Here is a 10,173-nt window from a genome sequence, read left to right on the forward strand (position 1 = left end):
TTAAAATTGGGAATGTTGACAATTATCTGTACTTAAAAATATATTTCAAATGGAAAATCTTTAAGAGCCTATAACCTTTACACAGAATATAAAATTTGACCAAAACTTATAGGTTCATTCATTCATTCATCTCTTTGTATCATGAATATAAATTCAAACTTGCTTCATTAATAATCTTTTAAAGTTCTCATTACTGGGCCATCATGAACTAACATTAAAATTATGAAGATTTTTAATTGTTTTAAATCACTTTATGTCATATAATGTGAAAATTGTACATCTCTGAAGAGAATTGAGGCCTATATTGATTTTTAGTTTTTTACTATATTACTATATATTTACTATATTAATTCGAATTCAGGCAAGGAACAATGAACACCATTAAAATGATAGAATAAATTTTTAAAATCCTCAGTTATCTATTTGTACAAGGACAATTTCTTTCCCTTTCTTGCTGGAGTATTCTAGGAAATGAAGTTTTCTAAAAGACTCATGCACTAAATGGACAGCCTTGGTGTCACAGCCTAAGAACTGTTCTTTCCTATTTTTGTCAGCTACTCCTTTTCACCTTATCTTCCATGAAGTTCCTAACTTCATTTAGTTAAGGTTCTAGCTATCATGTCAGTTCTGCTCACTGCCAAGTCTTGTTCTCTTTTTCTCTATGTCTGTTTCTTCTTTTTCTCTCTCTCCCTTCTTCCCTGATTTCCTCCCTTCCTTCCTTTTCTCTTCTCTCTTTCTCTCATTCCCTCTCCCCCTCTCTCTGTCTCTTTCTCTTTCCTCTTGAATTCTGCCAGAGAGCTCCATTAAAATCCATCTTTTTAATATTTTGGAAAAGGTGGCAGTAGTAGTAGAGGGGAAAGCATTCTTCTCCCCCACCCCAGAGAAGAGAAACCTTCTGCAGTTACTTAGTAGGAAAACATTTACCAAAGTCCCTTGAATATGTGTAGTGATCCTCTTTTCATCTCTAGCTATGAGGATGGGAACAAGTTGCCTCATATAAGTTCTCTAACTAGAGACATTTTAAAACAAGGGATTTTATAAAAATTAAATCATCTTTAGAAAATCTCCTAAAGATCATTATCCTTATTAGAAAAGAAATATAAGTCCCTTTCAGGAAGAGATTATGGTCACATGTAGGAAAATATTTTGTGATTTTATTTTTATTTTTTATTAATTTGTAACATATACTAGGGAAATGGGATATTCTTTTCATTGGTATGCCATATGAAACTTCCTAGAGAGAGGAATCATACAACATACGATATTAATCTTATTTAAGAAGTTATATTTTGTCATTTCTATGTAGCCATAGCTGTTTCATTAGACTCTCTTTTTTTTTTGAATATCCATGTAGATAAATGTAAATATATGCATAAATATACATAAACCTATATAATGCATTTATTTATATTTATATATTGGACTGATATATTTACATGCATTGTATATGCATTTTCATGTAATCAAAATGTCTTATGCTACAGTTACTGCTATGTGCAGATTTAAAATATAATGAATCAAAATAGATTAATATTATATTTGTGTGATTCTTTTGGAAATTTTAAGTATTGCTAACAGTGTATGCTATGTATATACATATATGCATATATATATAAATATAAGCATTCATTATATCCACATATGTATATGCAAACACATGTGATATCTGCATATATGTCTGTATGTTTGTATGTGAATATGTATACACATAAAATCACCCAAGGTTTTTCTTGCTTAGCTCCTCTTTACAAATTTCTTATAAACAAAAGTCAGGGATCATCTTGTGTCCAGTCCTAGTGAGACATATTTGTTGTTCAGCTAGCCTACTTTGGCTTATGATAATATTGGAGAAACCTATAATGATATTCCTTCTGGAATCTTTGAAAGTATGATAAACTGAGTTAAAATGGGAATGATGCTAGAAATAATCAAGCCTATTAAAATGAAAATGGGTTCAGAAAACCAAGATACTACAAATGAGAAATCATCTGGAAGTTCTACCTAGGGAAAATTAATTTTAAAACTCACAGACCTGATCTGCCTGCAAAGCTTTGATATATGCACTCATTTCATAGAGTCTGCCTGCTTTGTAGCTAAGTCAAAACAAGTTCTCTCATTTGAAGACTATCATCTATTCTTGATATGCATGCATAACATTCTATTTATGGTAATGGGAGATATGACCATGCTTGGAGGGCAGGGAGGATAGAATCCTGATAGTAACACAAATGACTGAAAACTGGTTACATCAGATTTGCATCAGATTTATGTATTTTATTTTATTTTAATTTTTTTATTAATTTTTATAATTATAACATTTTCTTTGGCAGTACATATGCATAGGTAATTTTTTTTTTACAACATTATCCCTTGTACTCCCTTCTGTTCCGAGTTTTTCCCCTCCTTCCTTCCACCCTCTTCCCTGGATGGCGGGCATTCCCATACATATTAAATATCTTATAGTATATCTTAAGTACAATATATATGTGCAGAACCGAATTTTGTTGTTGTTGTTGTTGCAAAGGAAGGATTGTATTCACAAGGTAAAAATAATCTGGGAAGAGAAACAAAACAAAACAAAACAAAAAAAAACAATGCTCACAGTTTACACTCATTTCCCAGTGTTCCTTTTCTGGATGTAGCTGATTCTGTCCATCATTGATCAATTGGAATTCGATTAGCTCTTCTCTATGTAGAAGATATCCACTTCCATCAGAATACACCCTCATACAGTATCATTGTTGAAGTGTATAATGATCCCCTAGTTCTGCTCGTTTCACTCAGCATCAGTTGATGTAAGTCTCTCCAAGCCTCTCTGTATTCCTCCTGTTGGTCATTTCTTACAAAACAATAATATTCCATAATATTCATATACCATAATTTACCCAACCATTCTCCAGTTGATGGACATCCATTCATTTTCCAGCTTCTAGCCACTATGAAAAGGGCTGCCAAAAACATTTTGGCACATACAGGTCCCTTTCCCTTCTTTAGTATTTCCTTGGGATATAAGCCCAGGAGTAGCACTGCTGGGTCAAAGGGTATGCACATTTTGATAACTTTTTGGGCATAATTCCGGATTGCTCTCCAGAATTTCACAACTCCACCAACAATGCATCAGTGTCCCAGTTTTCCCACAGCCCCTCCAACATTCATCGCTATTTGTTCCTGTCATCTTAGCCAATTTGACAGGTGTGTAATGATATCTCAGAGTTGTCTTAATTTGCATTTCTCTGATCAATAGTGATTTGGAAAGATTTATGTAATTTTAACTTAGACACTTTTTTCTTTGGTGCAGAAATGTCAATCAAACAAACTTTTACCTTAAATCAAATATATAAAAAAGTAGGACCTAAAATACTAATAACTGCAGGAGAGCACAGAATCCCAGAATTTGAGAGCCAGAAAAGATATCAATGGCTATCTACTTATCACAATTCATCTCCCAAATCTAAGCAACAAAATGCCCAACAAGCCATAATCCAACTAGTGAAAGTCATCTCCTCTCTAGGAAAGTCATTCTATTTCTCAAAAACTAATTGTTAGGAAGTTTTTTTTTTTTTTTTTTTTTTTTTCCTTTTCTGACAAAATAATTAAATTAACCTCTCTGCAATTTCCACACATAGTTCCTATTTTTGCCCTCTTGGGCTAAACATAAAAAAGTCTAACCTCTCTTCTGATAGCCCTTCAAATAGTTGAAGAGAGCTGCCAGTTTCTACCCTTGTCCCCAGGTTATAGTTCTCTAAGATAAAAATCTTAGTTCTTTCAGTCAGTCATCTTATAATATGTATTTAAAATCTCTCATTTGAACATTCTATTGGCACTGCTGTTCCAAAATTTGATTTGAGGAATTATTTTTAACTTGTTTGGAGGGGAATATTGAGAAAAGTCAACTAGTTCTTACCCTATACTCTATTGTTCTGACTCCCTCTCCAGCTATTTGGGGCCAGATCCTAGTTCCAGGAAAAAATCTACCACTACCAGCATAGCAGAAAATCTTTCTTAGTAAATATCAGAGAACAGACCAGGAAAGCAGTGACAACACCTGTCCCTAAAGCAACAATCAAAAACTTGCTGAGCCCCAGAACCAGCTCTGAAGACAATAGCATAAAAAAGTATAAAGCCTGACACAGTGCCTCTCTACCATCAACTTTATCACAAAAATCAAAGTGAAGAAATAGACTGGCAAAATGAGCAAACAAGAGAATTTGACTATAAAAAGTTATAGCAGTGGCAAGGAAGATGAAGGCATTAAACTCAAAAGAAGACAACAATGTGAAAACAACTAAAAGTAAACGCTCAAAGAAAAATGTGAATTGGATCCAAAGCCAATAGGCAATCCTGGAAGAGCTAAAGAAAATGATGAATGTTGGATTAAAAAATTGGGAAAAGAAATTAGGGTTCTGCAAGAAAAATGTGAAGAGACAATTGACAGCTTTGGTGGAAAAGGCACAAAAACACTGAAGAAAAGAATAAGCAACAGAACTAGCATAATTGTTTAAAAGGCACAAAAATTAACTGAAAAAAGACCTTTTTTTAAAAGTAGAATAGACTAAATGGGAAAAGAGGTTAAAACAAAACCTCACTGAAGTCAATAGTTATTTAAAATTTAGAATTAAAAAAGCCAAAAACTAATGACTCCATAAAATTTCAAGAGCAATAAAAAAGTCAAAAAATGAAAAATTATAAGAAAATGTAAACTACATCAATAGAAAACAAATTACTTGAAAAATACATTGAGAAAAGGTAATTTAAGAATTATTAGACTATCTGGAAGCCATAATAAAAAAGAATATAGACATTATATTTCAAGAAATTATCAAAGAAAACTTCCCGATATTTTAGATCTAAAGGATAAAATAAAATTGAAAGACTCGTCATTATCTCCTAAAATAAATCCCCACATGAAAACTTCTAGGAATATTATAGGCAAACTCCAAAGCATGCAGATCAAGAAAAAAAATATCGAAGCAGTCTGAAAAGAAACAATTCAGATATTATAGAACCAGGACCACACAAGATTCATCAGCGTCCACATTAAAAGAGCAGAGGGCTTGCAATATGATATTCTGCAAGGCAAGGGAGCTTGGATTACAAGCAAGAATAAGATCAGGAAAAACAGTTTTATTCCTTTAAGGGAAAATGGAAATTTAAAGTAACAAAAGACTTTTAAGCATTCCTGATAAGAAAACCAGAGCTGAATAGAAAATTTGATATTCAAACAGAAGACTCAATAGAAGCATAAAAAGCTAAACATGAAAGAATGATCACAAGGGACTCAATAACATTAAACTATTTATATTCCTATATGGGAGCATTATACATGTAATATCTAAGAACTTTATAATTATTAGAACAGTTAGAAGGAGTCTACATAGATAGAAGGAACAAATGTGAGTTGATGCTAGAATGATCTCTAAAAAGAAAGAAACAAAAAGAAAAACTCACAAAGGGTGAGAAAGAGGGATGTATTGGGAGAAAGGGGAAGAGAACAGAAAAATGGGGAAATTTTTCTCACATAAAAGATATGTGCAAGGAAGAGCTTATGTAGTGGAATGTAAAACAAGGCAGGCGATGTTTGAAACTCTCATTAGAATTGCTTCAAAGAAAGAAGAATACATACACTTTAACATAATGCCTCACAAATCAATTTTTACAGCATTAATGCCAACAAAAAATGGGTATATGCACACTCACACATATACTCATTTGGGCATAAAAATCTATCTTACCTCATAATAGAAATAGAAGGGATAGTGATAAACGATATGGTGAAGATAATAAAAGGGAGAGCGAATTAAGAGAGGCAGTAGTCAGAAGCAAAATAGAGTTTTGAGAAAGGACTTGTTAAAAAAAAAAAAGAGAGAGAGAAGGATAAACAGAAGAAAAGAGGATGGGAAATACACAGTTAGTAGATACAACTTTAAATATGAAAACTAACCCATAAAATGGGATGTAGATAGCAGAATGTGTTAGAAATCAAAATCTAACAATATGTTGTTTATACACAATACTAGAAACAGAAAAAAACATACATGGAGTTAAAGGCTTTAGCAGAATCTATTATGCTTCAGCGGTAGTGAAAAGGCAATGCTAGAAGTCATGATCTTAGATAAGCAAAAGCAAAATTAAAAGAGGTAATCAGGGAAACATTTTGCAAAAAGGTACCATAGGCAATGAAATTGTATAGAGATAGATATTATAGCAACTTTCTTAAATTACAGCTCATTTCCCAAATATATAGGAGACTGAGTCAAATTTATATAAAAAATAGTCATTCCCCAACTGATAACTTGTAAAAGAATATGAATAAGCTGTTTATAGCTATATTTACCTATAGAAATAGGAAAAATGCTCTAAATCACTATGGATTAGAGAAATCAAATTAAAATAACTCTGACGTACCCCATCATACCTATAAGAAATGAAGAATGCTGAAGGGGATGAGGGTTCATTCATGAACCCTTGGTTGAGTTGTGAATTCACCCAACCATTCTGGAGAACAACTTGGAACTATGCCCAAAAGACTATAAAACTCTATTATACTCTGACTCAGAAATTATGTCTATATCCAAAGAGATCAAAGAAAAGGAAAAATACCTAAATGTACAAAACTATTTATAGTAGTTCTCTTTGTCGTGGCAGAAATTAAGAAAGTAAAGGGTTGTTCAGAATCAGGCAATGACTGAACAAGTTGTGACATATTTTGATAGTATACTATAAAAATGATTATGGGGCTGGTTGCAGTAAAACGTGGCAAGATGTATATGAACTGATGCAAAGTAAATTAAGAGGAAATGAGGGGGGGATCACTGTGCACAGTAACAGCAATATTGTAATGATTATTAACTATAAAAAACTTTGCTAGTCTGATCAATACAGTCATCCAAGATAATTCCAAAGGACCCATGATACAAACAAAACAAAACAAAACATGCTTTCCCATCTCCAGAGAAAGAACTTATGAATTCTGAGTGCAAATTAAAATACAATTTTATTTTTATTTTTGCTTTTCATGATTTCATGTGTATGATTGATATCATATTATTTACTTTCTCATTGGGTGGGAGAGGTGTAAGAGGAAAAAAGGGAGAGAGAAAATCTGGAATGCAAAATAAAAAAAAAAAGGATTGCGAAAAAATAAACATAAATAAATAATAAAAATGACAGAAAAAAATTCATTAAAATTTTCCCAGTTATCAGAATCAGCCACATTACATATAGTCTTCAGATTCCATTTTCTCTTTATTTTTTTTTATTCACAAAAAAAAAAAATTTGCTTTTTCCCAATTTTGTGGCATGTTAATTATTTGCCATGATCTTTCAAATGTTATTAAAAAACAACAATCTTTTACTTCTTTTAATAGCCTACAATTACTTCTTCTGAACCAAGTAAATAAATTTGACAGGGGTTGTCGGTTGCTTTCACCTTAATTATGTTGATATCAGCTCAAAATTAGTCAGATATAGAAAGAAATTTCCCCTTATCGGTTTGTCTGCCTTTTGAAGAAAAATTATTTTCAAGGAAAGTTGATAAGTTTTTAGTTCCATTGCTTTTAGTGAAAAGCACTCTCCAGTAGATGTCTGGATAGTTGAGTTCTTTTATCAGTATTTTATCATAATTCTGTGCCAGCACTCTGATCTATTTTCAAAATTGCTCATCTATTTTCACTTTCTGTCCAGAATGTCTGTCTTATACTTCATTAACCAAATCACTTTTGTTTTTCTCCCCATTGACCTTCATTGAAATAGTCTCTGCTATTCTTCCTCACTCCCTACATTATTTCTGGAATTTCTTTAAATGAGTGTACCTCCTAAGTGCTCTCAACATCCCTTCCCCCAGTTACCTATCCTTTTCTTTAAAATAAGGTTTACCCATATGCAGTCATTGTCCAACCATGGATTTATTCATCCCATGATGCCTTAGGTTCGGTGATACCTATAAGGTCACATTTATCTCCCTGACTTAATACCTCTAGTTCCTCTTTTGTTGCCTAAATTTTGGGCATTTGTATATAATCATTTGATAACACTGAGTTTTACTACTGACTCCTGTGAACTTCTGACTTTTTTTTAAACTGCTATTCCTCTTCCTTTACTGTAGCTACTCCCTATGATAACTAGCTTACAGAAACAGTTTATTCCTCTCCCATTTAAAAAAAAATCTTTTTCACTATATTTCTCAGATAACTAGGAAATACATTCTTCCCCATCTTTTTCATATATATATACTATCTTTTGACAGAGATCGGTCATCCCCTATATTTTAACTCATGGTCCAGCTGTCCAAAATGCATTCTAAATTCTTAGTAGTCATCTATTCTATAGGCAAACATTTTGAATAGTATTGTCCTCATGTTACTGCTATCACTGATTTCATAGCTATCAGGGCTCTTATACCCCTCAATGGCCTCATAATAATAAAATCATGAATATGAAAATTGGAGGAAGCTTCAGTGGCCATCCAGTCCATCCCTCATATGAAATAATCTCTAGTAAATCATATCTAGTGTTCATATGACCTCATTTTATATCTGACCTCTAAGCAGTTGGAGCCCAGTACTTTTCAAGGTAGCCCTGCTTATCCTAAATCTTCTTATATTTTTTCTATCTCTCACTGCCCTCATGGTCATCATTACTTATAAATCATAGAATCACAGAACTAGTTTAATACATCGAATATACCATAACATTTCCTGTTATTGATCACCCAGCCTTTCCTTAAAGATCAATAAAGAAAGGGACTTAGAAACTCTTGTTCAGATTGAATTCTAAATTCCTTCATAGCTACACATTGTTTAATCAACATAAGGTATTTTATTTATTTTTTATTTTCAAAATATCTGTATAGTTTTCAACATTCAACCTTACAAAACATTGGGTTTTTTCCCTCTCCTTTTTCCCCACCCCTTCCCTTAGTCAACAAGTAATCCAACATATGTTAAACATGTACAATTCTTCTATACATATTTCCACAATTATCATGCTGCACCAGAAAATCAGATCAAAAAGGAAAACATGAAAAAGAAAACATAAAGCAAGCAAACAACAACAAAAAAGCTGAAAATACCGTGTTGGGATCCACATTCTATCCTGACAGTTCTTTTTCAGGAGGCAGATGGCTTTTTCCATCATATCTATTAAAATTGCCTGAATCATCCCATTGTTGAAAAAAGCCACGTCCTTTAGAATTGATCTTCACATAGTTCAACTCACTTCACTTAGCATCAGTTCCTGTAAGTCTCTCCAGGGCTTTCTGAAACCATAGTGCTATTTCTTATAAAACAAGAATATTATTCAGCTATTCTTTAATTTATGAGCATCCAGTCAGTTTTCAGTTTCTAGCCACTACAAACATTTTTGCACATGTGGGTCCTTTTCTCTTTTTAATGATCTCCCTGGGATATGGGCTCAGTAGAGACACTGCTGGATCAAAGGGTATGCATAGCTTGATAGCCTTTTGGGCATAGTTCCATCTTGTTTTCCAGAATGTTTGGATCAGTTCACAACTCCACCAATAATGAATTAGTGTTCCAGTTTTCCCACATCTCTTTCAACATTAATCACTATCTTTTCCTGTCATCTTAGCCAATCTGAGAGGCAAAGCAACACTCTCAGCCTTTAAATTGGAGGTAACTTCAGTGACCAGTTATTGTAACCCTTAAGTGAATGCAATTACAGTAAAATATGCTCTCCTTCCAATAAGTGGTCATCCAGACTCAGCCTGAATGCATGAAAAAGGGGAGATATCATCACTCCATTCGATTACTTTTGACAGTTTTGCCTTCCCTGCCCTCATTTGTCTTAAAGGAATAAAGGATGAAACACTAAATTTAACAATTTGGGATTTGAGAAAGGATGCACTAGGCATATATAGTTTAAGGAATTCCCTATATAAGTAATCTTTGATTATTTTTATTATGGTCATGCTCTCATAACTCTCATTGCTTTCATTTTCTTTATGTTTTTAAAAGTAGCGGAATCATAGATTGAAAACTTGGTAGATTTTTCTAGTGGGTATCTAGTCCAAACTGAACATGAGAAGATTCCCAATATAGCATATATGATAAATGCTCATCTAGCCTAAACTTGCAGCACTCTTAGAAGGAACTCTGTACTTGTAAAAGCAGCAATTTTGATTAGCTCTTCAATCACTACTCTTACAGACTTCAT

General features: G+C 32.9%; 1 pseudogene; it reads right to left on the reverse strand.

Moving 5' to 3' along the window:
• The window catches only part of LOC141549893 (small ribosomal subunit protein uS5 pseudogene), a 37,712-nt pseudogene extending 27,539 nt beyond the window's left edge, over nt 1-10,173 (reverse strand).

This window comes from Sminthopsis crassicaudata, chromosome 1, assembly GCF_048593235.1.
Source record: "Sminthopsis crassicaudata isolate SCR6 chromosome 1, ASM4859323v1, whole genome shotgun sequence".
In the NCBI taxonomy this organism is placed as follows: domain Eukaryota; kingdom Metazoa; phylum Chordata; class Mammalia; order Dasyuromorphia; family Dasyuridae; genus Sminthopsis; species Sminthopsis crassicaudata.